The sequence below is a fragment of the Pseudorasbora parva genome, chromosome 2, assembly GCF_024679245.1.
Source record: "Pseudorasbora parva isolate DD20220531a chromosome 2, ASM2467924v1, whole genome shotgun sequence".
Lineage (NCBI taxonomy): Eukaryota > Metazoa > Chordata > Actinopteri > Cypriniformes > Gobionidae > Pseudorasbora > Pseudorasbora parva.
Window position 1 is genome coordinate 62,928,804 of NC_090173.1, and position 25,766 is coordinate 62,954,569.

At 48.0% G+C, this 25,766-nt stretch overlaps 30 non-coding genes across 30 annotated transcripts; all 30 read left to right on the plus strand.

Moving 5' to 3' along the window:
• The first annotated feature begins 316 nt into the window (after positions 1–316).
• On the plus strand, positions 317–388 carry trnag-ucc (transfer RNA glycine (anticodon UCC)). The gene has a single exon. It is a non-coding gene; the product is annotated as a tRNA-Gly (tRNA).
• Positions 389–1,515: 1,127 nt separating this feature from the next.
• trnag-ucc (transfer RNA glycine (anticodon UCC)) lies at positions 1,516–1,587 on the plus strand. Its single transcript has one exon. It is a non-coding gene; the product is annotated as a tRNA-Gly (tRNA).
• A 536-nt stretch (positions 1,588–2,123) lies between these two features.
• Positions 2,124–2,195, plus strand: trnag-ucc (transfer RNA glycine (anticodon UCC)). Its single transcript has one exon. It is a non-coding gene; the product is annotated as a tRNA-Gly (tRNA).
• Positions 2,196–2,722: 527 nt separating this feature from the next.
• Positions 2,723–2,794, plus strand: trnag-ucc (transfer RNA glycine (anticodon UCC)). Its single transcript has one exon. It is a non-coding gene; the product is annotated as a tRNA-Gly (tRNA).
• A 536-nt stretch (positions 2,795–3,330) lies between these two features.
• On the plus strand, positions 3,331–3,402 carry trnag-ucc (transfer RNA glycine (anticodon UCC)). The gene has a single exon. It is a non-coding gene; the product is annotated as a tRNA-Gly (tRNA).
• Positions 3,403–4,537: 1,135 nt separating this feature from the next.
• Positions 4,538–4,609, plus strand: trnag-ucc (transfer RNA glycine (anticodon UCC)). The gene has a single exon. It is a non-coding gene; the product is annotated as a tRNA-Gly (tRNA).
• A 527-nt stretch (positions 4,610–5,136) lies between these two features.
• trnag-ucc (transfer RNA glycine (anticodon UCC)) lies at positions 5,137–5,208 on the plus strand. The gene has a single exon. It is a non-coding gene; the product is annotated as a tRNA-Gly (tRNA).
• A 536-nt stretch (positions 5,209–5,744) lies between these two features.
• trnag-ucc (transfer RNA glycine (anticodon UCC)) lies at positions 5,745–5,816 on the plus strand. Its single transcript has one exon. It is a non-coding gene; the product is annotated as a tRNA-Gly (tRNA).
• Positions 5,817–6,343: 527 nt separating this feature from the next.
• trnag-ucc (transfer RNA glycine (anticodon UCC)) lies at positions 6,344–6,415 on the plus strand. The gene has a single exon. It is a non-coding gene; the product is annotated as a tRNA-Gly (tRNA).
• A 536-nt stretch (positions 6,416–6,951) lies between these two features.
• Positions 6,952–7,023, plus strand: trnag-ucc (transfer RNA glycine (anticodon UCC)). The gene has a single exon. It is a non-coding gene; the product is annotated as a tRNA-Gly (tRNA).
• Positions 7,024–8,158: 1,135 nt separating this feature from the next.
• Positions 8,159–8,230, plus strand: trnag-ucc (transfer RNA glycine (anticodon UCC)). The gene has a single exon. It is a non-coding gene; the product is annotated as a tRNA-Gly (tRNA).
• Positions 8,231–9,357: 1,127 nt separating this feature from the next.
• trnag-ucc (transfer RNA glycine (anticodon UCC)) lies at positions 9,358–9,429 on the plus strand. The gene has a single exon. It is a non-coding gene; the product is annotated as a tRNA-Gly (tRNA).
• A 536-nt stretch (positions 9,430–9,965) lies between these two features.
• Positions 9,966–10,037, plus strand: trnag-ucc (transfer RNA glycine (anticodon UCC)). The gene has a single exon. It is a non-coding gene; the product is annotated as a tRNA-Gly (tRNA).
• A 528-nt stretch (positions 10,038–10,565) lies between these two features.
• trnag-ucc (transfer RNA glycine (anticodon UCC)) lies at positions 10,566–10,637 on the plus strand. Its single transcript has one exon. It is a non-coding gene; the product is annotated as a tRNA-Gly (tRNA).
• Positions 10,638–11,173: 536 nt separating this feature from the next.
• trnag-ucc (transfer RNA glycine (anticodon UCC)) lies at positions 11,174–11,245 on the plus strand. Its single transcript has one exon. It is a non-coding gene; the product is annotated as a tRNA-Gly (tRNA).
• A 1,135-nt stretch (positions 11,246–12,380) lies between these two features.
• On the plus strand, positions 12,381–12,452 carry trnag-ucc (transfer RNA glycine (anticodon UCC)). Its single transcript has one exon. It is a non-coding gene; the product is annotated as a tRNA-Gly (tRNA).
• A 527-nt stretch (positions 12,453–12,979) lies between these two features.
• trnag-ucc (transfer RNA glycine (anticodon UCC)) lies at positions 12,980–13,051 on the plus strand. The gene has a single exon. It is a non-coding gene; the product is annotated as a tRNA-Gly (tRNA).
• Positions 13,052–13,587: 536 nt separating this feature from the next.
• Positions 13,588–13,659, plus strand: trnag-ucc (transfer RNA glycine (anticodon UCC)). Its single transcript has one exon. It is a non-coding gene; the product is annotated as a tRNA-Gly (tRNA).
• A 1,134-nt stretch (positions 13,660–14,793) lies between these two features.
• On the plus strand, positions 14,794–14,865 carry trnag-ucc (transfer RNA glycine (anticodon UCC)). Its single transcript has one exon. It is a non-coding gene; the product is annotated as a tRNA-Gly (tRNA).
• A 1,135-nt stretch (positions 14,866–16,000) lies between these two features.
• On the plus strand, positions 16,001–16,072 carry trnag-ucc (transfer RNA glycine (anticodon UCC)). Its single transcript has one exon. It is a non-coding gene; the product is annotated as a tRNA-Gly (tRNA).
• Positions 16,073–16,599: 527 nt separating this feature from the next.
• trnag-ucc (transfer RNA glycine (anticodon UCC)) lies at positions 16,600–16,671 on the plus strand. The gene has a single exon. It is a non-coding gene; the product is annotated as a tRNA-Gly (tRNA).
• A 536-nt stretch (positions 16,672–17,207) lies between these two features.
• trnag-ucc (transfer RNA glycine (anticodon UCC)) lies at positions 17,208–17,279 on the plus strand. The gene has a single exon. It is a non-coding gene; the product is annotated as a tRNA-Gly (tRNA).
• A 1,734-nt stretch (positions 17,280–19,013) lies between these two features.
• On the plus strand, positions 19,014–19,085 carry trnag-ucc (transfer RNA glycine (anticodon UCC)). The gene has a single exon. It is a non-coding gene; the product is annotated as a tRNA-Gly (tRNA).
• A 1,135-nt stretch (positions 19,086–20,220) lies between these two features.
• On the plus strand, positions 20,221–20,292 carry trnag-ucc (transfer RNA glycine (anticodon UCC)). The gene has a single exon. It is a non-coding gene; the product is annotated as a tRNA-Gly (tRNA).
• Positions 20,293–20,828: 536 nt separating this feature from the next.
• On the plus strand, positions 20,829–20,900 carry trnag-ucc (transfer RNA glycine (anticodon UCC)). The gene has a single exon. It is a non-coding gene; the product is annotated as a tRNA-Gly (tRNA).
• Positions 20,901–22,026: 1,126 nt separating this feature from the next.
• On the plus strand, positions 22,027–22,098 carry trnag-ucc (transfer RNA glycine (anticodon UCC)). Its single transcript has one exon. It is a non-coding gene; the product is annotated as a tRNA-Gly (tRNA).
• A 536-nt stretch (positions 22,099–22,634) lies between these two features.
• trnag-ucc (transfer RNA glycine (anticodon UCC)) lies at positions 22,635–22,706 on the plus strand. Its single transcript has one exon. It is a non-coding gene; the product is annotated as a tRNA-Gly (tRNA).
• A 1,135-nt stretch (positions 22,707–23,841) lies between these two features.
• On the plus strand, positions 23,842–23,913 carry trnag-ucc (transfer RNA glycine (anticodon UCC)). Its single transcript has one exon. It is a non-coding gene; the product is annotated as a tRNA-Gly (tRNA).
• A 527-nt stretch (positions 23,914–24,440) lies between these two features.
• Positions 24,441–24,512, plus strand: trnag-ucc (transfer RNA glycine (anticodon UCC)). The gene has a single exon. It is a non-coding gene; the product is annotated as a tRNA-Gly (tRNA).
• Positions 24,513–25,048: 536 nt separating this feature from the next.
• Positions 25,049–25,120, plus strand: trnag-ucc (transfer RNA glycine (anticodon UCC)). Its single transcript has one exon. It is a non-coding gene; the product is annotated as a tRNA-Gly (tRNA).
• The last annotated feature ends 646 nt before the right edge of the window (positions 25,121–25,766 follow it).

A 25,766-nucleotide genomic window follows, 5' to 3' on the forward strand; every position in this document is an offset into this window, starting at 1 on the left:
CTGCTCGCCGCAAACAGGCTTCCCATTTGCAGGTACGGCTTCATGAGTCATATCGCTTCACAGAAGCAAAGAGAAGCCAACAGAACATGTAATATATAATTAAATATAAAGTGTCTGTATAAATTGAGGAATGTCACTGAATTAGAGAGCTTGTTTTTCAATGAAGAGATTGGTAGGTCAGGTCCATAGGTTAATGCATTTTTTTCAGTTGCTGGTCCAAACAGACAGAGTTTCAGTTCTTCTGCACACAGTCACTGATAATGTGTTGGGAGCATTGACCGCGTAAGGTGGCGTTCAGCAAACAAGCAAAACGCCTGCGTTGGTGGTATAGTGGTGAGCATAGCTGCCTTCCAAGCAGTTGACCCGGGTTCGATTCCCGGCCAACGCAATTCTTTTGCTCAAAACTGTCGCCCGGGGCCCCTGGCCAGCTCTTTGTGTCACTTGTAAATGGAGCAATAACTTTTGAATGGGTCTTTGGGCAGCAGTAAAGGACTAGACCTCCCCGTCGGGGGAATCGAACCCCGGTCTTCCGCGTGACAGGCGGAGATACTGTCCACTATACTAACGAGGAGTTGCGGAAGGCTGGCGTCGCACCCGATCAGCGCAACTGCTGCTCGCCGCAAACAGCCTTCCCATTTGCAGGTACGGCCTCATGAGTCATATCGCTTCACAGAAGCCAACAGAACATCTATTATATAAATAAATATGAAGTGTCTGTATAAATTGTGGAATGTCACTGAATTAGAGAGCTTGTTTTTCAATGAAGAGATTGGTAGGTAGAGTCCATAGGTTAATGCATTTTTTTCAGTTGCGAGTCCAAACAGACAGAGTTTCAGTTCCTCTGCACACAGTCGCTGATAATGTGTTGGGAGCATTGACCGCTTAAGGTGGCGTTCAGCAAACAAGCAAAATGCCTGCGTTGGTGGTATAGTGGTGAGCATAGCTGCCTTCCAAGCAGTTGACCCCGGTTCGATTCCCGACCAACGCAATTCTTTTGCTCAAAACTGTCGCCCGGGGCCCCTGGCCAGCTCGTTGTGTCACTTTTAAATGGAGCAATAACTTTTGAATGGGTCTTTGGGCAGCAGTAAAGGACTAGACCTCCCCGTCGGGGAATCGAACCCCGGTCTAAAGCGTGACAGGCGGAGATACTGTCCGCTATACTAACGAGGAGTTGCAGAAGGCTGGCGTCGCACCCGATCAGCGCAACTGCTGCTCGCTGCAAACATCCTTCCCATTTGCAGGTACGGCCTCATGAGTCATATCGCTTCAAAGAAGCCAACAGAACATCTATTATATAAATAAATATGAAGTGTCTGTATAAATTGTGGAATGTCACTGAATTAGAGAGCTTGTTTTTCAATGAAGAGATTGGTAGGTAGAGTCCATAGGTTAATGCATTTTTTTCAGTTGCGAGTCCAAACAGACAGAGTTTCAGTTCCTCTGCACACAGTCGCTGAAAATGTGTTGGGAGCATTGACCGCCTAAGGTGGCGTTCAGCAAACAAGCAAAATGCCTGCGTTGGTGGTATAGTGGTGAGCATAGCTGCCTTCCAAGCAGTTGACCCGGGTTCGATTCCCGGCCAACGCAATACTTTTGCTCAAAAATGTCTCCCGGGACCCTGGCCAACTCTTTGTGTTACTTGTAGCTGGAGCAATAACTTTTGAATGGGTCTTTGGGCAGCAGTAAAGAATTAGACCTCCCCGTCGGGGAATCGAACCCCGGTCTTCCGCGTGACAGGCGGAGATACTGTCCACTATACTAACGAGGAGTTGCGGAAGGCTGGCGTCGCACCCAATCAGCGCAACTGCTGCTCGCCGCAAACAGGCTTCCCATTTGCAGGTACGGCCTCATGAGTCATATCGCTTCACAGAAGCAAAGAGAAGCCAACAGAACATGTAAAATATAATTAAATATAAAGTGTCTGTATAAATTGAGGAATGTCACTGAATTAGAGAGCTTGTTTTTCAATGAAGAGATTGGTAGGTCAGGTCCATAGGTTAATGCATTTTTTTCAGTTGCTGGTCCAAACAGACAGAGTTTCAGTTCCTCTGCACACAGTCACTGATAATGTGTTGGGAGCATTGACCGCGTAAGGTGGCGTTCAGCAAACAAGCAAAATGCCTGCGTTGGTGGTATAGTGGTGAGCATAGCTGCCTTCCAAGCAGTTGACCCGGGTTCGATTCCCGGCCAACGCAATTCTTTTGCTCAAAACTGTCGCCCGGGGCCCCTGGCCAGCTCTTTGTGTCACTTGTAAATGAAGCAATAACTTTTGAATGGGTCTTTGGGCAGCAGTAAAGGACTAGACCTCCCCGTCGGGGAATCGAACCCCGGTTTTCCGCGTGACAGGCGGAGATACTGTCCACTAAACTAACGAGGAGTTGCAGAAGACTGGCGTCGCACCCGATCAGCGCAACTGCTGCTCGCCGCAAACATCCTTCCCATTTGCAGGTACGGCCTCATGAGTCATATCGCTTCAAAGAAGCCAACAGAACATCTATTATATAAATAAATATGAAGTGTCTGTATAAATTGTGGAATGTCACTGAATTAGAGAGCTTGTTTTTCAATGAAGAGATTGGTAGGTAGAGTCCATAGGTTAATGCATTTTTTTCAGTTGCGAGTCCAAACAGACAGAGTTTCAGTTCCTCTGCACACAGTCGCTGAAAATGTGTTGGGAGCATTGACCGCCTAAGGTGGCGTTCAGCAAACAAGCAAAATGCCTGCGTTGGTGGTATAGTGGTCAGCATAGCTGCCTTCCAAGCAGTTGACCCGGGTTCGATTCCCGGCCAACGCAATACTTTTGCTCAAAAATGTCTCCCGGGACCCTGGCCAACTCTTTGTGTCACTTGTAGCTGGAGCAATAACTTTTGAAAGGGTCTTTGGGCAGCAGTAAAGAATTAGACCTCCCCGTCGGGGAATCGAACCCCGGTCTTCCGCGTGACAGTCGGAGATACTGTCCACTATACTAACGAGGAGTTGCGGAAGGCTGGCGTCGCACCCGATCAGCGCAACTGCTGCTCGCCGCAAACAGGCTTCCCATTTGCAGGTACGGCCTCATGAGTCATATCGCTTCACAGAAGCAAAGAGAAGCCAACAGAACATGTAATATATAATTAAATATAAAGTGTCTGTATAAATTGAGGAATGTCACTGAATTAGAGAGCTTGTTTTTCAATGAAGAGATTGGTAGGTCAGGTCCATAGGTTAATGCATTTTTTTCAGTTGCTGGTCCAAACAGACAGAGTTTCAGTTCTTCTGCACACAGTCACTGATAATGTGTTGGGAGCATTGACCGCGTAAGGTGGCGTTCAGCAAACAAGCAAAACGCCTGCGTTGGTGGTATAGTGGTGAGCATAGCTGCCTTCCAAGCAGTTGACCCGGGTTCGATTCCCGGCCAACGCAATGCTTTTGCTCAAAAATGTCGCCCGGGGCCCCTGGCCAGCTCTTTGTGTCACTTGTAAATGGAGCAATAACTTTTGAATGGGTCTTTGGGCAGCAGTAAAGGACTAGACCTCCCCGTCGGGGAATCGAACCCCGGTCTTCCGCGTGACAGGCGGAGATACTGTCCACTATACTAACGAGGAGTTGCAGAAGGGTGGCGTCGCACCCGATCAGCGCAACTGCTGCTTACCGCAAACATCCTTCCCATTTGCAGGTACGGCCTCATGAGTCATATCGCTTCAAAGAAGCCAACAGAACATCTATTATATAAATAAATATGAAGTGTCTGTATAAATTGTGGAATGTCACTGAATTAGAGAGCTTGTTTTTCAATGAAGAGATTGGTAGGTAGAGTCCATAGGTTAATGCATTTTTTTCAGTTGCGAGTCCAAACAGACAGAGTTTCAGTTCCTCTGCACACAGTCGCTGAAAATGTGTTGGGAGCATTGACCGCCTAAGGTGGCGTTCAGCAAACAAGCAAAATGCCTGCGTTGGTGGTATAGTGGTGAGCATAGCTGCCTTCCAAGCAGTTGACCTGGGTTCGATTCCCGGCCAACGCAATACTTTTGCTCAAAAATGTCTCCCGGGACCCTGGCCAACTCTTTGTGTCACTTGTAGCTGGAGCAATAACTTTTGAAAGGGTCTTTGGGCAGCAGTAAAGAATTAGACCTCCCCGTCGGGGAATCGAACCCCGGTTTTCCGCGTGACAGGCGGAGATACTGTCCACTATACTAACGAGGAGTTGCGGAAGGCTGGCGTCGCACCCGATCAGCGCAACTGCTGCTCGCCGCAAACAGGCTTCCCATTTGCAGGTACGGCCTCATGAGTCATATCGCTTCACAGAAGCAAAGAGAAGCCAACAGAACATGTAATATATAATTAAATATAAAGTGTCTGTATAAATTGAGGAATGTCACTGAATTAGAGAGCTTGTTTTTCAATGAAGAGATTGGTAGGTCAGGTCCATAGGTTAATGCATTTTTTTCAGTTGCTGGTCCAAACAGACAGAGTTTCAGTTCTTCTGCACACAGTCACTGATAATGTGTTGGGAGCATTGACCGCGTAAGGTGGCGTTCAGCAAACAAGCAAAACGCCTGCGTTGGTGGTATAGTGGTGAGCATAGCTGCCTTCCAAGCAGTTGACCCGGGTTCGATTCCCGGCCAACGCAATTCTTTTGCTCAAAACTGTCGCCCGAGGCCCCTGGCCAGCTCTTTGTGTCACTTGTAAATGGAGCAATAACTTTTGAATGGGTCTTTGGGCAGCAGTAAAGGACTAGACCTCCCCGTCGGGGAATCGAACCCCGGTCTTCCGCGTGACAGGCGGAGATACTGTCCACTATACTAACGAGGAGTCGCAGAAGGGTGGCGTCGCACCCGATCAGCGCAACTGCTGCTCACCGCAAACATCCTTCCCATTTGCAGGTACGGCCTCATGAGTCATATCGCTTCAAAGAAGCCAACAGAAGATCTATTATATAAATAAATATGAAGTGTCTGTATAAATTGTGGAATGTCACTGAATTAGAGAGCTTGTTTTTCAATGAAGAGATTGGTAGGTAGAGTCCATAGGTTAATGCATTTTTTTCAGTTGCGAGTCCAAACAGACAGAGTTTCAGTTCCTCTGCACACAGTCGCTGAAAATGTGTTGGGAGCATTGACCGCCTAAGGTGGCGTTCAGCAAACAAGCAAAATGCCTGCGTTGGTGGTATAGTGGTGAGCATAGCTGCCTTCCAAGCAGTTGACCCGGGTTCGATTCCCGGCCAACGCAATACTTTTGCTCAAAAATGTCTCCCGGGACCCTGGCCAGCTCTTTGTGTCACTTGTAAATGGAGCAATAACTTTTGAATGGGTCTTTGGGCAGCAGTAAAGGACTAGACCTCCCCGTCGGGGAATCGAACCCCGGTCTTCCGCGTGACAGGCGGAGATACTGTCCACTATACTAACGAGGAGTTGCGGAAGGCTGGCGTCGCACCCGATCAGCGCAACTGCTGCTCGCCGCAAACAGGCTTCCCATTTGCAGGTACGGCTTCATGAGTCATATCGCTTCACAGAAGCAAAGAGAAGCCAACAGAACATGTAATATATAATTAAATATAAAGTGTCTGTATAAATTGAGGAATGTCACTGAATTAGAGAGCTTGTTTTTCAATGAAGAGATTGGTAGGTCAGGTCCATAGGTTAATGCATTTTTTTCAGTTGCTGGTCCAAACAGACAGAGTTTCAGTTCTTCTGCACACAGTCACTGATAATGTGTTGGGAGCATTGACCGCGTAAGGTGGCGTTCAGCAAACAAGCAAAACGCCTGCGTTGGTGGTATAGTGGTGAGCATAGCTGCCTTCCAAGCAGTTGACCCGGGTTCGATTCCCGGCCAACGCAATTCTTTTGCTCAAAACTGTCGCCCGGGGCCCCTGGCCAGCTCTTTGTGTCACTTGTAAATGGAGCAATAACTTTTGAATGGGTCTTTGGGCAGCAGTAAAGGACTAGACCTCCCCGTCGGGGAATCGAACCCCGGTCTTCCGCGTGACAGGCGGAGATACTGTCCACTATACTAACGAGGAGTTGCAGAAGACTGGCGTCGCACCCGATCAGCGCAACTGCTGCTCGCCGCAAACATCCTTCCCATTTGCAGGTACGGCCTCATGAGTCATATCGCTTCAAAGAAGCCAACAGAACATCTATTATATAAATAAATATGAAGTGTCTGTATAAATTGTGGAATGTCACTGAATTAGAGAGCTTGTTTTTCAATGAAGAGATTGGTAGGTAGAGTCCATAGGTTAATGCATTTTTTTCAGTTGCGAGTCCAAACAGACAGAGTTTCAGTTCCTCTGCACACAGTCGCTGAAAATGTGTTGGGAGCATTGACCGCCTAAGGTGGCGTTCAGCAAACAAGCAAAATGCCTGCGTTGGTGGTATAGTGGTCAGCATAGCTGCCTTCCAAGCAGTTGACCCGGGTTCGATTCCCGGCCAACGCAATACTTTTGCTCAAAAATGTCTCCCGGGACCCTGGCCAACTCTTTGTGTCACTTGTAGCTGGAGCAATAACTTTTGAAAGGGTCTTTGGACAGCAGTAAAGAATTAGACCTCCCCGTCGGGGAATCGAACCCCGGTTTTCCGCGTGACAGGCGGAGATACTGTCCACTATACTAACGAGGAGTTGCGGAAGGCTGGCGTCGCACCCGATCAGCGCAACTGCTGCTCGCCGCAAACAGGCTTCCCATTTGCAGGTACGGCCTCATGAGTCATATCGCTTCACAGAAGCAAAGAGAAGCCAACAGAACATGTAATATATAATTAAATATAAAGTGTCTGTATAAATTGAGGAATGTCACTGAATTAGAGAGCTTGTTTTTCAATGAAGAGATTGGTAGGTCAGGTCCATAGGTTAATGCATTTTTTTCAGTTGCTGGTCCAAACAGACAGAGTTTCAGTTCTTCTGCACACAGTCACTGATAATGTGTTGGGAGCATTGACCGCGTAAGGTGGCGTTCAGCAAACAAGCAAAACGCCTGCGTTGGTGGTATAGTGGTGAGCATAGCTGCCTTCCAAGCAGTTGACCCGGGTTCGATTCCCGGCCAACGCAATTCTTTTGCTCAAAACTGTCGCCCGAGGCCCCTGGCCAGCTCTTTGTGTCACTTGTAAATGGAGCAATAACTTTTGAATGGGTCTTTGGGCAGCAGTAAAGGACTAGACCTCCCCGTCGGGGAATCGAACCCCGGTCTTCCGCGTGACAGGCGGAGATACTGTCCACTATACTAACGAGGAGTTGCAGAAGGGTGGCGTCGCACCCGATCAGCGCAACTGCTGCTCACCGCAAACATCCTTCCCATTTGCAGGTACGGCCTCATGAGTCATATCGCTTCAAAGAAGCCAACAGAACATCTATTATATAAATAAATATGAAGTGTCTGTATAAATTGTGGAATGTCACTGAATTAGAGAGCTTGTTTTTCAATGAAGAGATTGGTAGGTAGAGTCCATAGGTTAATGCATTTTTTTCAGTTGCGAGTCCAAACAGACAGAGTTTCAGTTCCTCTGCACACAGTCGCTGAAAATGTGTTGGGAGCATTGACCGCCTAAGGTGGCATTCAGCAAACAAGCAAAATGCCTGCGTTGGTGGTATAGTGGTGAGCATAGCTGCCTTCCAAGTAGTTGACCCGGGTTCGATTCCCGGCCAACGCAATACTTTTGCTCAAAAATGTCTCCCGGGACCCTGGCCAACTCTTTGTGTCACTTGTAGCTGGAGCAATAACTTTTGAAAGGGTCTTTGGGCAGCAGTAAAGAATTAGACCTCCCCGTCTGGGAATCGAACCCCGGTCTTCCGCGTGACAGGCGGAGATACTGTCCACTATACTAATGAGGAGTTGCGGAAGGCTGGCGTCGCACCCGATCAGCGCAACTGCTGCTAGCCGCAAACAGGCTTCCCATTTGCAGGTACGGCCTCATGAGTCATATCGCTTCACAGAAGCAAAGAGAAGCCAACAGAACATGTAATATATAATTAAATATAAAGTGTCTGTATAAATTGAGGAATGTCACTGAATTAGAGAGCTTGTTTTTCAATGAAGAGATTGGTAGGTCAGGTCCATAGGTTAATGCATTTTTTTCAGTTGCTGGTCCAAACAGACAGAGTTTCAGTTCTTCTGCACACAGTCACTGATAATGTGTTGGGAGCATTGACCGCGTAAGGTGGCGTTCAGCAAACAAGCAAAACGCCTGCGTTGGTGGTATAGTGGTGAGCATAGCTGCCTTCCAAGCAGTTGACCCGGGTTCGATTCCCGGCCAACGCAATTCTTTTGCTCAAAACTGTCGCCCGGGGCCCCTGGCCAGCTCTTTGTGTCACTTGTAAATGGAGCAATAACTTTTGAATGGGTCTTTGGGCAGCAGTAAAGGACTAGACCTCCCCGTCGGGGGAATCGAACCCCGGTCTTCCGCGTGACAGGCGGAGATACTGTCCACTATACTAACGAGGAGTTGCGGAAGGCTGGCGTCGCACCCGATCAGCGCAACTGCTGCTCGCCGCAAACAGCCTTCCCATTTGCAGGTACGGCCTCATGAGTCATATCGCTTCACAGAAGCCAACAGAACATCTATTATATAAATAAATATGAAGTGTCTGTATAAATTGTGGAATGTCACTGAATTAGAGAGCTTGTTTTTCAATGAAGAGATTGGTAGGTAGAGTCCATAGGTTAATGCATTTTTTTCAGTTGCGAGTCCAAACAGACAGAGTTTCAGTTCCTCTGCACACAGTCGCTGATAATGTGTTGGGAGCATTGACCGCTTAAGGTGGCGTTCAGCAAACAAGCAAAATGCCTGCGTTGGTGGTATAGTGGTGAGCATAGCTGCCTTCCAAGCAGTTGACCCCGGTTCGATTCCCGACCAACGCAATTCTTTTGCTCAAAACTGTCGCCCGGGGCCCCTGGCCAGCTCGTTGTGTCACTTTTAAATGGAGCAATAACTTTTGAATGGGTCTTTGGGCAGCAGTAAAGGACTGGACCTCCCCGTCGGGGAATCGAACCCCGGTCTTCCGCGTGACAGGCGGAGATACTGTCCACTATACTAACGAGGAGTTGCAGAAGGCTGGCGTCGCACCCGATCAGCGCAACTGCTGCTCGCTGCAAACATCCTTCCCATTTGCAGGTACGGCCTCATGAGTCATATCGCTTCAAAGAAGCCAACAGAACATCTATTATATAAATAAATATGAAGTGTGTGTATAAATTGTGGAATGTCACTGAATTAGAGAGCTTGTTTTTCAATGAAGAGATTGGTAGGTAGAGTCCATAGGTTAATGCATTTTTTTCAGTTGCGAGTCCAAACAGACAGAGTTTCAGTTCCTCTGCACACAGTCGCTGAAAATGTGTTGGGAGCATTGACCGCCTAAGGTGGCGTTCAGCAAACAAGCAAAATGCCTGCGTTGGTGGTATAGTGGTGAGCATAGCTGCCTTCCAAGCAGTTGACCCGGGTTCGATTCCCGGCCAACGCAATACTTTTGCTCAAAAATGTCTCCCGGGACCCTGGCCAACTCTTTGTGTCACTTGTAGCTGGAGCAATAACTTTTGAATGGGTCTTTGGGCAGCAGTAAAGAATTAGACCTCCCCGTCGGGGAATCGAACCCCGGTCTTCCGCGTGACAGGCGGAGATACTGTCCACTATACTAACGAGGAGTTGCGGAAGGCTGGCGTCGCACCCAATCAGCGCAACTGCTGCTCGCCGCAAACAGGCTTCCCATTTGCAGGTACGGCCTCATGAGTCATATCGCTTCACAGAAGCAAAGAGAAGCCAACAGAACATGTAAAATATAATTAAATATAAAGTGTCTGTATAAATTGAGGAATGTCACTGAATTAGAGAGCTTGTTTTTCAATGAAGAGATTGGTAGGTCAGGTCCATAGGTTAATGCATTTTTTTCAGTTGCTGGTCCAAACAGACAGAGTTTCAGTTCCTCTGCACACAGTCACTGATAATGTGTTGGGAGCATTGACCGCGTAAGGTGGCGTTCAGCAAACAAGCAAAATGCCTGCGTTGGTGGTATAGTGGTGAGCATAGCTGCCTTCCAAGCAGTTGACCCGGGTTCGATTCCCGGCCAACGCAATTCTTTTGCTCAAAACTGTCGCCCGGGGCCCCTGGCCAGCTCTTTGTGTCACTTGTAAATGAAGCAATAACTTTTGAATGGGTCTTTGGGCAGCAGTAAAGGACTAGACCTCCCCGTCGGGGGAATCGAACCCCGGTCTTACGCGTGACAGGCGGAGATACTGTCCACTATACTAACGAGGAGTTGCAGAAGGCTGGCGTCGCACCCGATCAGCGCAACTGCTGCTCGCCGCAAACATCCTTCCCATTTGCAGGTACGGCCTCATGAGTCATATCGCTTCAAAGAAGCCAACAGAACATCTATTATATAAATAAATATGAAGTGTCTGTATAAATTGTGGAATGTCACTGAATTAGAGAGCTTGTTTTTCAATGAAGAGATTGGTAGGTAGAGTCCATAGGTTAATGTATTTTTTTCAGTTGCGAGTCCAAACAGACAGAGTTTCAGTTCCTCTGCACACAGTCGCTGAAAATGTGTTGGGAGCATTGACCGCCTAAGGTGGCGTTCAGCAAACAAGCAAAATGCCTGCGTTGGTGGTATAGTGGTGAGCATAGCTGCCTTCCAAGCAGTTGACCCGGGTTCGATTCCCGGCCAACGCAATACTTTTGCTCAAAAATGTCTCCCGGGACCCTGGCCAACTCTTTGTGTCACTTGTAGCTGGAGCAATAACTTTTGAAAGGGTCTTTGGGCAGCAGTAAAGAATTAGACCTCCCCGTCGGGGAATCGAATCCCGGTCTTCCGCGTGACAGGCGGAGATACTGTCCACTATACTAACGAGGAGTTGCGGAAGGCTGGCGTCGCACCCGATCAGCGCAACTGCTGCTCGCCGCAAACAGGCTTCCCATTTGCAGGTACGGCCTCATGAGTCATATCGCTTCACAGAAGCAAAGAGAAGCCAACAGAACATGTAATATATAATTAAATATAAAGTGTCTGTATAAATTGAGGAATGTCACTGAATTAGAGAGCTTGTTTTTCAATGAAGAGATTGGTAGGTCAGGTCCATAGGTTAATGCATTTTTTTCAGTTGCTGGTCCAAACAGACAGAGTTTCAGTTCTTCTGCACACAGTCACTGATAATGTGTTGGGAGCATTGACCGCGTAAAGTGGCGTTCAGCAAACAAGCAAAACGCCTGCGTTGGTGGTATAGTGGTGAGCATAGCTGCCTTCCAAGCAGTTGACCCGGGTTCGATTCCCGGCCAACGCAATTCTTTTGCTCAAAAATGTCGCCCGGGGCCCCTGGCCAGCTCTTTGTGTCACTTGTAAATGGAGCAATAACTTTTGAATGGGTCTTTGGGCAGCAGTAAAGGACTAGACCTCCCCGTCGGGGAATCGAACCCCGGTCTTCCGCGTGACAGGCGGAGATACTGTCCACTATACTAACGAGGAGTTGCAGAAGGCTGGCGTCGCACCCGATCAGCGCAACTGCTGCTCACCGCAAACATCCTTCCCATTTGCAGGTACGGCCTCATGAGTCATATCGCTTCAAAGAAGCCAACAGAACATCTATTATATAAATAAATATGAAGTGTCTGTATAAATTGTGGAATGTCACTGAATTAGAGAGCTTGTTTTTCAATGAAGAGATTGGTAGGTAGAGTCCATAGGTTAATGCATTTTTTTCAGTTGCGAGTCCAAACAGACAAAGTTTCAGTTCCTCTGCACACAGTCGCTGAAAATGTGTTGGGAGCATTGACCGCGTAAGGTGGCGTTCAGCTAACAAGCAAAATGCCTGCGTTGGTGGTATAGTGGTGAGCATAGCTGCCTTCCAAGCAGTTGACCCGGGTTTGATTCCCGGCCAACGCAATACTTTTGCTCAAAAATGTCTCCCGGGGCCCTGGCTAACTCTTTGTGTCACTTGTAGCTGGAGCAATAACTTTTGAATGGGTCTTTGGGCAGCAGTAAAGAATTAGACCTCCCCGTCGGGGAATCGAACCCCGGTCTTCCGCGTGACAGGCGGAGATACTGTCCACTATACTAACGAGGAGTTGCGGAAGGCTGGCGTCGCACCCAATCAGCGCAACTGCTGCTCGCCGCAAACAGGCTTCCCATTTGCAGGTACGGCCTCATGAGTCATATCGCTTCACAGAAGCAAAGAGAAGCCAACAGAACATGTAAAATATAATTAAATATAAAGTGTCTGTATAAATTGAGGAATGTCACTGAATTAGAGAGCTTGTTTTTCAATGAAGAGATTGGTAGGTCAGGTCCATAGGTTAATGCATTTTTTTCAGTTGCTGGTCCAAACAGACAGAGTTTCAGTTCCTCTGCACACAGTCACTGATAATGTGTTGGGAGCATTGACCGCGTAAGGTGGCGTTCAGCAAACAAGCAAAATGCCTGCGTTGGTGGTATAGTGGTGAGCATAGCTGCCTTCCAAGCAGTTGACCCGGGTTCGATTCCCGGCCAACGCAATTCTTTTGCTCAAAACTGTCGCCCGGGGCCCCTGGCCAGCTCTTTGTGTCACTTGTAAATGAAGCAATAACTTTTGAATGGGTCTTTGGGCAGCAGTAAAGGACTAGACCTCCCCGTCGGGGAATCGAACCCCGGTCTTACGCGTGACAGGCGGAGATACTGTCCACTATACTAACGAGGAGTTGCAGAAGGCTGGCGTCGCACCCGATCAGCGCAACTGCTGCTCGCTGCAAACATCCTTCCCATTTGCAGGTACGGCCTCATGAGTCATATCGCTTCAAAGAAGCCAACAGAACATCTATTATATAAATAAATATGAAGTGTCTGTATAAATTGTGGAATGTCACTGAATTAGAGAGCTTGTTTTTCAATGAAGAGATTGGTAGGTAGAGTCCATAGGTTAATGCATTTTTTTCAGTTGCGAGTCCAAACAGACAGAGTTTCAGTTCCTCTGCACACAGTCGCTGAAAATGTGTTGGGAGCATTGACCGCCTAAGGTGGCGTTCAGCAAACAAGCAAAATGCCTGCGTTGGTGGTATAGTGGTGAGCATAGCTGCCTTCCAAGCAGTTGACCCGGGTTCGATTCCCGGCCAACGCAATACTTTTGCTCAAAAATGTCTCCCGGGACCCTGGCCAACTCTTTGTGTCACTTGTAGCTGGAGCAATAACTTTTGAAAGGGTCTTTGGGCAGCAGTAAAGAATTAGACCTCCCCGTCGGGGAATCGAACCCCGGTCTTTCGCGTGACAGGCGGAGACACTGTAAACTATACTAACGAGGAGTTGCGGAAGGCTGGCATCGCACCCGATCAGCGCAACTGCTGCTCGCCGCAAACAGGCTTCCCATTTGCAGGTACGGCTTCATGAGTCATATCGCTTCACAGAAGCAAAGAGAAGCCAACAGAACATGTAATATATAATTAAATATAAAGTGTCTGTATAAATTGAGGAATGTCACTGAATTAGAGAGCTTGTTTTTCAATGAAGAGATTGGTAGGTCAGGTCCATAGGTTAATGCATTTTTTTCAGTTGCTGGTCCAAACAGACAGAGTTTCAGTTCTTCTGCACACAGTCACTGATAATGTGTTGGGAGCATTGACCGCGTAAGGTGGCGTTCAGCAAACAAGCAAAACGCCTGCGTTGGTGGTATAGTGGTGAGCATAGCTGCCTTCCAAGCAGTTGACCCGGGTTCGATTCCCGGCCAACGCAATGCTTTTGCTCAAAAATGTCGCCCGGGGCCCCTGGCCAGCTCTTTGTGTCACTTGTAAATGGAGCAATAACTTTTGAATGGGTCTTTGGGCAGCAGTAAAGGACTAGACCTCCCCGTCGGGGAATCGAACCCCGGTCTTCCGCGTGACAGGCGCAGATACTGTCCACTATACTAACGAGGAGTTGCAGAAGGGTGGCGTCGCACCCGATCAGCGCAACTGCTGCTCACCGCAAACATCCTTCCCATTTGCAGGTACGGCCTCATGAGTCATATCGCTTCAAAGAAGCCAACAGAACATCTATTATATAAATAAATATGAAGTGTCTGTATAAATTGTGGAATGTCACTGAATTAGAGAGCTTGTTTTTCAATGAAGAGATTGGTAGGTAGAGTCCATAGGTTAATGCATTTTTTTCAGTTGCGAGTCCAAACAGACAGAGTTTCAGTTCCTCTGCACACAGTCGCTGAAAATGTGTTGGGAGCATTGACCGCCTAAGGTGGCGTTCAGCAAACAAGCAAAATGCCTGCGTTGGTGTTATAGTGGTGAGCATAGCTGCCTTCCAAGCAGTTGACCCGGGTTCGATTCCCGGCCAACGCAATACTTTTGCTCAAAAATGTCTCCCGGGACCCTGGCCAACTCTTTGTGTCACTTGTAGCTGGAGCAATAACTTTTGAAAGGGTCTTTGGGCAGCAGTAAAGAATTAGACCTCCCCGTCGGGGAATCGAACCCCGGTCTTCCGCGTGACAGGCGGAGATACTGTCCACTATACTAACGAGGAGTTGCGGAAGGCTGGCGTCGCACCCGATCAGCGCAACTGCTGCTCGCCGCAAACAGGCTTCCCATTTGCAGGTACGGCTTCATGAGTCATATCGCTTCACAGAAGCAAAGAGAAGCCAACAGAACATGTAATATATAATTAAATATAAAGTGTCTGTATAAATTGAGGAATGTCACTGAATTAAGAGCTTGTTTTTCAATGAAGAGATTGGTAGGTCAGGTCCATAGGTTAATGCATTTTTTTCAGTTGCTGGTCCAAACAGACAGAGTTTCAGTTCTTCTGCACACAGTCACTGATAATGTGTTGGGAGCATTGACCGCGTAAGGTGGCGTTCAGCAAACAAGCAAAACGCCTGCGTTGGTGGTATAGTGGTGAGCATAGCTGCCTTCCAAGCAGTTGACCCGGGTTCGATTCCCGGCCAACGCAATTCTTTTGCTCAAAAATGTCGCCCGGGGCCCCTGGCCAGCTCTTTGTGTCACTTGTAAATGGAGCAATAACTTTTGAATGGGTCTTTGGGCAGCAGTAAAGGACTAGACCTCCCCGTCGGGGAATCGAACCCCGGTCTTCCGCGTGACAGGCGGAGATACTGTCCACTATACTAACGAGGAGTTGCAGAAGGCTGGCGTCGCACCCGATCAACGCAACTGCTGCTCACCGCAAACATCCTTCCCATTTGCAGGTACGGCCTCATGAGTCATATCGCTTCAAAGAAGCCAACAGAACATCTATTATATAAATAAATATGAAGTGTCTGTATAAATTGTGGAATGTCACTGAATTAGAGAGCTTGTTTTTCAATGAAGAGATTGGTAGGTAGAGTCCATAGGTTAATGCATTTTTTTCAGTTGCGAGTCCAAACAGACAGAGTTTCAGTTCCTCTGCACACAGTCGCTGAAAATGTGTTGGGAGCATTGACCGCGTAAGGTGGCGTTCAGCTAACAAGCAAAATGCCTGCGTTGGTGGTATAGTGGTGAGCATAGCTGCCTTCCAAGCAGTTGACCCGGGTTTGATTCCCGGCCAACGCAATACTTTTGCTCAAAAATGTCTCCCGGGGCCCTGGCCAACTCTTTGTGTCACTTGTAGCTGGAGCAATAACTTTTGAATGGGTCTTTGGGCAGCAGTAAAGAATTAGACCTCCCCGTCGGGGAATCGAACCCCGGTCTTCCGCGTGACAGGCGGAGATACTGTCCACTATACTAACGAGGAGTTGCGGAAGGCTGGCGTCGCACCCAATCAGCGCAACTGCTGCTCGCCGCAAACAGGCTTCCCATTTGCAGGTACGGCCTCATGAGTCATATCGCTTCACAGAAGCAAAGAGAAGCCAACAGAACATGTAAAATATAATTAAATATAAAGTGTCTGTATAAATTGAGGAATGTCACTGAATTAGAGAGCTTGTTTTTCAATGAAGAGATTGGTAGGTCAGGTCCATAGGTTAATGCATTTTTTTCAGTTGCTGGTCCAAACAGACAGAGTTTCAGTTCCTCTGCACACAGTCACTGATAATGTGTTGGGAGCATTGACCGCGTAAGGTGGCGTTCAGCAAACAAGCAAAATGCCTGCGTTGGTGGTATAGTGGTGAGCATAGCTGCCTTCCAAGCAGTTGACCCGGGTTCGATTCCCGGCCAACGCAATTCTTTTGCTCAAAACTGTCGCCCGGGGCCCCTGGCCAGCTCTTTGTGTCACTTGTAAATGAAGCAATAACTTTTGAATGGGTCTTTGGGCAGCAGTAAAGGACTAGACCTCCCCGTCGGGGAATCGAACCCCGGTCTTACGCGTGACAGGCGGAGATACTGTCCACTATACTAACGAGGAGTTGCAGAAGGCTGGCGTCGCACCCGATCAGCGCAACTGCTGCTCGCTGCAAACATCCTTCCCATTTGCAGGTACGGCCTCATGAGTCATATCGCTTCAAAGAAGCCAACAGAACATCTATTATATAAATAAATATGAAGTGTCTGTATAAATTGTGGAATGTCACTGAATTAGAGAGCTTGTTTTTCAATGAAGAGATTGGTAGGTAGAGTCCATAGGTTAATGCATTTTTTTCAGTTGCGAGTCCAAACAGACAGAGTTTCAGTTCCTCTGCACACAGTCGCTGAAAATGTGTTGGGAGCATTGACCGCCTAAGGTGGCGTTCAGCAAACAAGCAAAATGCCTGCGTTGGTGGTATAGTGGTGAGCATAGCTGCCTTCCAAGCAGTTGACCCGGGTTCGATTCCCGGCCAACGCAATACTTTTGCTCAAAAATGTCTCCCGGGACCCTGGCCAACTCTTTGTGTCACTTGTAGCTGGAGCAATAACTTTTGAAAGGGTCTTTGGGCAGCAGTAAAGAATTAGACCTCCCCGTCGGGGAATCGAACCCCGGTCTTCCGCGTGACAGGCGGAGATACTGTCCACTATACTAACGAGGAGTTGCGGAAGGCTGGCGTCGCACCCGATCAGCGCAACTGCTGCTCGCCGCAAACAGGCTTCCCATTTGCAGGTACGGCTTCATGAGTCATATCGCTTCACAGAAGCAAAGAGAAGCCAACAGAACATGTAATATATAATTAAATATAAAGTGTCTGTATAAATTGAGGAATGTCACTGAATTAGAGAGCTTGTTTTTCAATGAAGAGATTGGTAGGTCAGGTCCATAGGTTAATGCATTTTTTTCAGTTGCTGGTCCAAACAGACAGAGTTTCAGTTCTTCTGCACACAGTCACTGATAATGTGTTGGGAGCATTGACCGCGTAAGGTGGCGTTCAGTAAACAAGCAAAACGCCTGCGTTGGTGGTATAGTGGTGAGCATAGCTGCCTTCCAAGCAGTTGACCCGGGTTCGATTCCCGGCCAACGCAATGCTTTTGCTCAAAAATGTCGCCCGGGGCCCCTGGCCAGCTCTTTGTGTCACTTGTAAATGGAGCAATAACTTTTGAATGGGTCTTTGGGCAGCAGTAAAGGACTAGACCTCCCCGTCGGGGAATCGAACCCCGGTCTTCCGCGTGACAGGCGGAGATACTGTCCACTATACTAACGAGGAGGTGCAGAAGGGTGGCGTCGCACCCGATCAGCGCAACTGCTGCTCACCGCAAACATCCTTCCCATTTGCAGGTACGGCCTCATGAGTCATATCGCTTCAAAGAAGCCAACAGAACATCTATTATATAAATAAATATGAAGTGTCTGTATAAATTGTGGAATGTCACTGAATTAGAGAGCTTGTTTTTCAATGAAGAGATTGGTAGGTAGAGTCCATAGGTTAATGCATTTTTTTCAGTTGCGAGTCCAAACAGACAGAGTTTCAGTTCCTCTGCACACAGTCGCTGAAAATGTGTTGGGAGCATTGACCGCCTAAGGTGGCGTTCAGCAAACAAGCAAAATGCCTGCGTTGGTGTTATAGTGGTGAGCATAGCTGCCTTCCAAGCAGTTGACCCGGGTTCGATTCCCGGCCAACGCAATACTTTTGCTCAAAAATGTCTCCCGGGACCCTGGCCAACTCTTTGTGTCACTTGTAGCTGGAGCAATAACTTTTGAAAGGGTCTTTGGGCAGCAGTAAAGAATTAGACCTCCCCGTCGGGGAATCGAACCCCGGTCTTCCGCGTGACAGGCGGAGATACTGTCCACTATACTAACGAGGAGTTGCGGAAGGCTGGCGTCGCACCCGATCAGCGCAACTGCTGCTCGCCGCAAACAGGCTTCCCATTTGCAGGTACGGCTTCATGAGTCATATCGCTTCACAGAAGCAAAGAGAAGCCAACAGAACATGTAATATATAATTAAATATAAAGTGTCTGTATAAATTGAGGAATGTCACTGAATTAGAGAGCTTGTTTTTCAATGAAGAGATTGGTAGGTCAGGTCCATAGGTTAATGCATTTTTTTCAGTTGCTGGTCCAAACAGACAGAGTTTCAGTTCTTCTGCACACAGTCACTGATAATGTGTTGGGAGCATTGACCGCGTAAGGTGGCGTTCAGCAAACAAGCAAAACGCCTCCGTTGGTGGTATAGTGGTGAGCATAGCTGCCTTCCAAGCAGTTGACCTGGGTTCGATTCCCGGCCAACGCAATTCTTTTGCTCAAAACTGTCGCCCGGGGCCCCTGGCCAGCTCTTTGTGTCACTTGTAAATGGAGCAATAACTTTTGAATGGGTCTTTGGGCAGCAGTAAAGGACTAGACCTCCCCGTCGGGGAATCGAACCCCGGTCTTCCGCGTGACAGGCGGAGATACTGTCCACTATACTAACGAGGAGTTGCAGAAGGGTGGCGTCGCACCCGATCAGCGCAACTGCTGCTCACCGCAAACATCCTTCCCATTTGCAGGTACGGCCTCATGAGTCATATCGCTTCAAAGAAGCCAACAGAACATCTATTATATAAATAAATATGAAGTGTCTGTATAAATTGTGGAATGTCACTGAATTAGAGAGCTTGTTTTTCAATGAAGAGATTGGTAGGTAGAGTCCATAGGTTAAAGCATTTTTTTCAGTTGCGAGTCCAAACAGACAGAGTTTCAGTTCCTCTGCACACAGTCGCTGAAAATGTGTTGGGAGCATTGACCGCCTAAGGTGGCGTTCAGCAAACAAGCAAAATGCCTGCGTTGGTGGTATAGTGGTGAGCATAGCTGCCTTCCAAGCAGTTGACCCGGGTTCGATTCCCGGCCAACGCAATACTTTTGCTCAAAAATGTCTCCCGGGACCCTGGCCAACTCTTTGTGTCACTTGTAAATGGAGCAATAACTTTTGAAAGGGTCTTTGGGCAGCAGTAAAGAATTAGACCTCCCCGTCGGGGAATCGAACCCCGGTCTTACGCGTGACAGGCGGAGATACTGTCCACTATACTAACGAGGAGTTGCGGAAGGCTGGCGTCGCACCCGATCAGCGCAACTGCTGCTCGCCGCAAACAGGCTTCCCATTTGCAGGTACGGCTTCATGAGTCATATCGCTTCACAGAAGCAAAGAGAAGCCAACAGAACATGTAATATATAATTAAATATAAAGTGTCTGTATAAATTGAGGAATGTCACTGAATTAGAGAGCTTGTTTTTCAATGAAGAGATTGGTAGGTCAGGTCCATAGGTTAATGCATTTTTTTCAGTTGCTGGTCCAAACAGACAGAGTTTCAGTTCTTCTGCACACAGTCACTGATAATGTGTTGGGAGCATTGACCGCGTAAGGTGGCGTTCAGCAAACAAGCAAAACGCCTGCGTTGGTGGTATAGTGGTGAGCATAGCTGCCTTCCAAGCAGTTGACCTGGGTTCGATTCCCGGCCAACGCAATTCTTTTGCTCAAAACTGTCGCCCGGGGCCCCTGGCCAGCTCTTTGTGTCACTTGTAAATGGAGCAATAACTTTTGAATGGGTCTTTGGGCAGCAGTAAAGGACTAGACCTCCCCGTCGGGGAATCGAACCCCGGTCTTCCGCGTGACAGGCGGAGATACTGTCCACTATACTAACGAGGAGTTGCAGAAGGGTGGCGTCGCACCCGATCAGCGCAACTGCTGCTCACCGCAAACATCCTTCCCATTTGCAGGTACGGCCTCATGAGTCATATCGCTTCAAAGAAGCCAACAGAACATCTATTATATAAATAAATATGAAGTGTCTGTATAAATTGTGGAATGTCACTGAATTAGAGAGCTTGTTTTTCAATGAAGAGATTGGTAGGTAGAGTCCATAGGTTAATGCATTTTTTTCAGTTGCGAGTCCAAACAGACAGAGTTTCAGTTCCTCTGCACACAGTCGCTGAAAATGTGTTGGGAGCATTGACCGCCTAAGGTGGCGTTCAGCAAACAAGCAAAATGCCTGCGTTGGTGGTATAGTGGTGAGCATAGCTGCCTTCCAAGCAGTTGACCCGGGTTCGATTCCCGGCCAACGCAATACTTTTGCTCAAAAATGTCTCCCGGGACCCTGGCCAACTCTTTGTGTCACTTGTAGCTGGAGCAATAACTTTTGAAAGGGTCTTTGGGCAGCAGTAAAGAATTAGACCTCCCCGTCGGGGAATCGAACCCCGGTCTTCCGCGTGACAGGCGGAGATACTGTCCACTATACTAACGAGGAGTTGCGGAAGGCTGGCGTCGCACCCGATCAGCGCAACTGCTGCTCGCCGCAAACAGGCTTCCCATTTGCAGGTACGGCTTCATGAGTCATATCGCTTCACAGAAGCAAAGAGAAGCCAACAGAACATGTAATATATAATTAAATATAAAGTGTCTGTATAAATTGAGGAATGTCACTGAATTAGAGAGCTTGTTTTTCAATGAAGAGATTGGTAGGTCAGGTCCGTAGGTTAATGCATTTTTTTCAGTTGCTGGTCCAAACAGACAGAGTTTCAGTTCTTCTGCACACAGTCACTGATAATGTGTTGGGAGCATTGACCGCGTAAGGTGGCGTTCAGCAAACAAGCAAAACGCCTGCGTTGGTGGTATAGTGGTGAGCATAGCTGCCTTCCAAGCAGTTGACCCGGGTTCGATTCCCGGCCAACGCAATTCTTTTGCTCAAAACTGTCGCCCGGGGCCCCTGGCCAGCTCTTTGTGTCACTTGTAAATGGAGCAATAACTTTTGAATGGGTCTTTGGGCAGCAGTAAAGGACTAGACCTCCCCGTCGGGGAATCGAACCCCGGTCTTCCGCGTGACAGGCGGAGATACTGTCCACTATACTAACGAGGAGTTGCGGAAGGCTGGCGTCGCACCCGATCAGCGCAACTGCTGCTCGCCGCAAACAGCCTTCCCATTTGCAGGTACGGCCTCATGAGTCATATCGCTTCACAGAAGCCAACAGAACATCTATTATATAAATAAATATGAAGTGTCTGTATAAATTGTGGAATGTCACTGAATTAGAGAGCTTGTTTTTAAATGAAGAGATTGGTAGGTAGAGTCCATAGGTTAATGCATTTTTTTCAGTTGCGAGTCCAAACAGACAGAGTTTCAGTTCCTCTGCACACAGTCGCTGATAATGTGTTGGGAGCATTGACCGCTTAAGGTGGCGTTCAGCAAACAAGCAAAATGCCTGCGTTGGTGGTATAGTGGTGAGCATAGCTGCCTTCCAAGCAGTTGACCCCGGTTCGATTCCCGACCAACGCAATTCTTTTGCTCAAAACTGTCGCCCGGGGCCCCTGGCCAGCTCGTTGTGTCACTTGTAAATGGAGCAATAACTTTTGAATGGGTCTTTGGGCAGCAGTAAAGGACTAGACCTCCCCGTCGGGGAATCGAACCCCGGTCTTCCGCGTGACAGGCGGAGATACTGTCCACTATACTAACGAGGAGTTGCAGAAGGCTGGCGTCGCACCCGATCAGCGCAACTGCTGCTCGCTGCAAACATCCTTCCCATTTGCAGGTACGGCCTCATGAGTCATATCGCTTCAAAGAAGCCAACAGAACATCTATTATATAAATAAATATGAAGTGTCTGTATAAATTGTGGAATGTCACTGAATTAGAGAGCTTGTTTTTCAATGAAGAGATTGGTAGGTAGAGTCCATAGGTTAATGCATTTTTTTCAGTTGCGAGTCCAAACAGACAGAGTTTCAGTTCCTCTGCACACAGTCGCTGAAAATGTGTTGGGAGCATTGACCGCCTAAGGTGGCGTTCAGCAAACAAGCAAAATGCCTGCGTTGGTGGTATAGTGGTGAGCATAGCTGCCTTCCAAGCAGTTGACCCGGGTTCGATTCCCGGCCAACGCAATACTTTTGCTCAAAAATGTCTCCCGGGACCCTGGCCAACTCTTTGTGTCACTTGTAGCTGGAGCAATAACTTTTGAATGGGTCTTTGGGCAGCAGTAAAGAATTAGACCTCCCCGTCGGGGAATCGAACCCCGGTCTTCCGCGTGACAGGCGGAGATACTGTCCACTATACTAACGAGGAGTTGCGGAAGGCTGGCGTCGCACCCAATCAGCGCAACTGCTGCTCGCCGCAAACAGGCTTCCCATTTGCAGGTACGGCCTCATGAGTCATATCGCTTCACAGAAGCAAAGAGAAGCCAACAGAACATGTAAAATATAATTAAATATAAAGTGTCTGTATAAATTGAGGAATGTCACTGAATTAGAGAGCTTGTTTTTCAATGAAGAGATTGGTAGGTCAGGTCCATAGGTTAATGCATTTTTTTCAGTTGCTGGTCCAAACAGACAGAGTTTCAGTTCCTCTGCACACAGTCACTGATAATGTGTTGGGAGCATTGACCGCGTAAGGTGGCGTTCAGCAAACAAGCAAAACGCCTGCGTTGGTGGTATAGTGGTGAGCATAGCTGCCTTCCAAGCAGTTGACCCGGGTTCGATTCCCGGCCAACGCAATTCTTTTGCTCAAAAATGTCGCCCGGGGCCCCTGGCCAGCTCTTTGTGTCACTTGTAAATGGAGCAATAACTTTTGAATGGGTCTTTGGGCAGCAGTAAAGGACTAGACCTCCCCGTCGGGGAATCGAACCCCGGTCTTCCGCGTGACAGGCGGAGATACTGTCCACTATACTAACGAGGAGTTGCAGAAGGCTGGCGTCGCACCCGATCAGCGCAACTGCTGCTCACCGCAAACATCCTTCCCATTTGCAGGTACGGCCTCATGAGTCATATCGCTTCAAAGAAGCCAACAGAACATCTATTATATAAATAAATATGAAGTGTCTGTATAAATTGTGGAATGTCACTGAATTAGAGAGCTTGTTTTTCAATGAAGAGATTGGTAGGTAGAGTCCATAGGTTAATGCATTTTTTTCAGTTGCGAGTCCAAACAGACAGAGTTTCAGTTCCTCTGCACACAGTCGCTGAAAATGTGTTGGGAGCATTGACCGCGTAAGGTGGCGTTCAGCTAACAAGCAAAATGCCTGCGTTGGTGGTATAGTGGTGAGCATAGCTGCCTTCCAAGCAGTTGACCCGGTTTTGATTCCCGGCCAACGCAATACTTTTGCTCAAAAATGTCTCCCGGGGCCCTGGCTAACTCTTTGTGTCACTTGTAGCTGGAGCAATAACTTTTGAATGGGTCTTTGGGCAGCAGTAAAGAATTAGACCTCCCCGTCGGGGAATCGAACCCCGGTCTTCCGCGTGACAGGCGGAGATACTGTCCACTATACTAACGAGGAGTTGCGGAAGGCTGGCGTCGCACCCAATCAGCGCAACTGCTGCTCGCCGCAAACAGGCTTCCCATTTGCAGGTACGGCCTCATGAGTCATATCGCTTCACAGAAGCAAAGAGAAGCCAACAGAACATGTAAAATATAATTAAATATAAAGTGTCTGTATAAATTGAGGAATGTCACTGAATTAGAGAGCTTGTTTTTCAATGAAGAGATTGGTAGGTCAGGTCCATAGGTTAATGCATTTTTTTCAGTTGCTGGTCCAAACAGACAGAGTTTCAGTTCCTCTGCACACAGTCACTGATAATGTGTTGGGAGCATTGACCGCGTAAGGTGGCGTTCAGCAAACAAGCAAAATGCCTGCGTTGGTGGTATAGTGGTGAGCATAGCTGCCTTCCAAGCAGTTGACCCGGGTTCGATTCCCGGCCAACGCAATTCTTTTGCTCAAAACTGTCGCCCGGGGCCCCTGGCCAGCTCTTTGTGTCACTTGTAAATGAAGCAATAACTTTTGAATGGGTCTTTGGGCAGCAGTAAAGGACTAGACCTCCCCGTCGGGGAATCGAACCCCGGTCTTACGCGTGACAGGCGGAGATACTGTCCACTATACTAACGAGGAGTTGCAGAAGGCTGGCGTCGCACCCGATCAGCGCAACTGCTGCTCGCTGCAAACATCCTTCCCATTTGCAGGTACGGCCTCATGAGTCATATCGCTTCAAAGAAGCCAACAGAACATCTATTATATAAATAAATATGAAGTGTCTGTATAAATTGTGGAATGTCACTGAATTAGAGAGCTTGTTTTTCAATGAAGAGATTGGTAGGTAGAGTCCATAGGTTAATGCATTTTTTTCAGTTGCGAGTCCAAACAGACAGAGTTTCAGTTCCTCTGCACACAGTCGCTGAAAATGTGTTGGGAGCATTGACCGCCTAAGGTGGCGTTCAGCAAACAAGCAAAATGCCTGCGTTGGTGGTATAGTGGTGAGCATAGCTGCCTTCCAAGCAGTTGACCCGGGTTCGATTCCCGGCCAACGCAATACTTTTGCTCAAAAATGTCTCCCGGGACCCTGGCCAACTCTTTGTGTCACTTGTAGCTGGAGCAATAACTTTTGAAAGGGTCTTTGGGCAGCAGTAAAGAATTAGACCTCCCCGTCGGGGAATCGAACCCCGGTCTTCCGCGTGACAGGCGGAGATACTGTCCACTATACTAACGAGGAGTTGCGGAAGGCTGGCGTCGCACCCGATCAGCGCAACTGCTGCTCGCCGCAAACAGGCTTCCCATTTGCAGGTACGGCTTCATGAGTCATATCGCTTCACAGAAGCAAAGAGAAGCCAACAGAACATGTAATATATAATTAAATATAAAGTGTCTGTATAAATTGAGGAATGTCACTGAATTAGAGAGCTTGTTTTTCAATGAAGAGATTGGTAGGTCAGGTCCATAGGTTAATGCATTTTTTTCAGTTGCTGGTCCAAACAGACAGAGTTTCAGTTCTTCTGCACACAGTCACTGATAATGTGTTGGGAGCATTGACCGCGTAAGGTGGCGTTCAGCAAACAAGCAAAACGCCTGCGTTGGTGGTATAGTGGTGAGCATAGCTGCCTTCCAAGCAGTTGACCCGGGTTCGATTCCCGGCCAACGCAATGCTTTTGCTCAAAAATGTCGCCCGGGGCCCCTGGCCAGCTCTTTGTGTCACTTGTAAATGGAGCAATAACTTTTGAATGGGTCTTTGGGCAGCAGTAAAGGACTAGACCTCCCCGTCGGGGAATCGAACCCCGGTCTTCCGCGTGACAGGCGGAGATACTGTCCACTATACTAACGAGGAGTTGCAGAAGGGTGGCGTCGCACCCGATCAGCGCAACTGCTGCTCACCGCAAACATCCTTCCCATTTGCAGGTACGGCCTCATGAGTCATATCGCTTCAAAGAAGCCAACAGAACATCTATTATATAAATAAATATGAAGTGTCTGTATAAATTGTGGAATGTCACTGAATTAGAGAGCTTGTTTTTCAATGAAGAGATTGGTAGGTAGAGTCCATAGGTTAATGCATTTTTTTCAGTTGCGAGTCCAAACAGACAGAGTTTCAGTTCCTCTGCACACAGTCGCTGAAAATGTGTTGGGAGCATTGACCGCCTAAGGTGGCGTTCAGCAAACAAGCAAAATGCCTGCGTTGGTGTTATAGTGGTGAGCATAGCTGCCTTCCAAGCAGTTGACCTGGGTTCGATTCCCGGCCAACGCAATACTTTTGCTCAAAAATGTCTCCCGGGACCCTGGCCAACTCTTTGT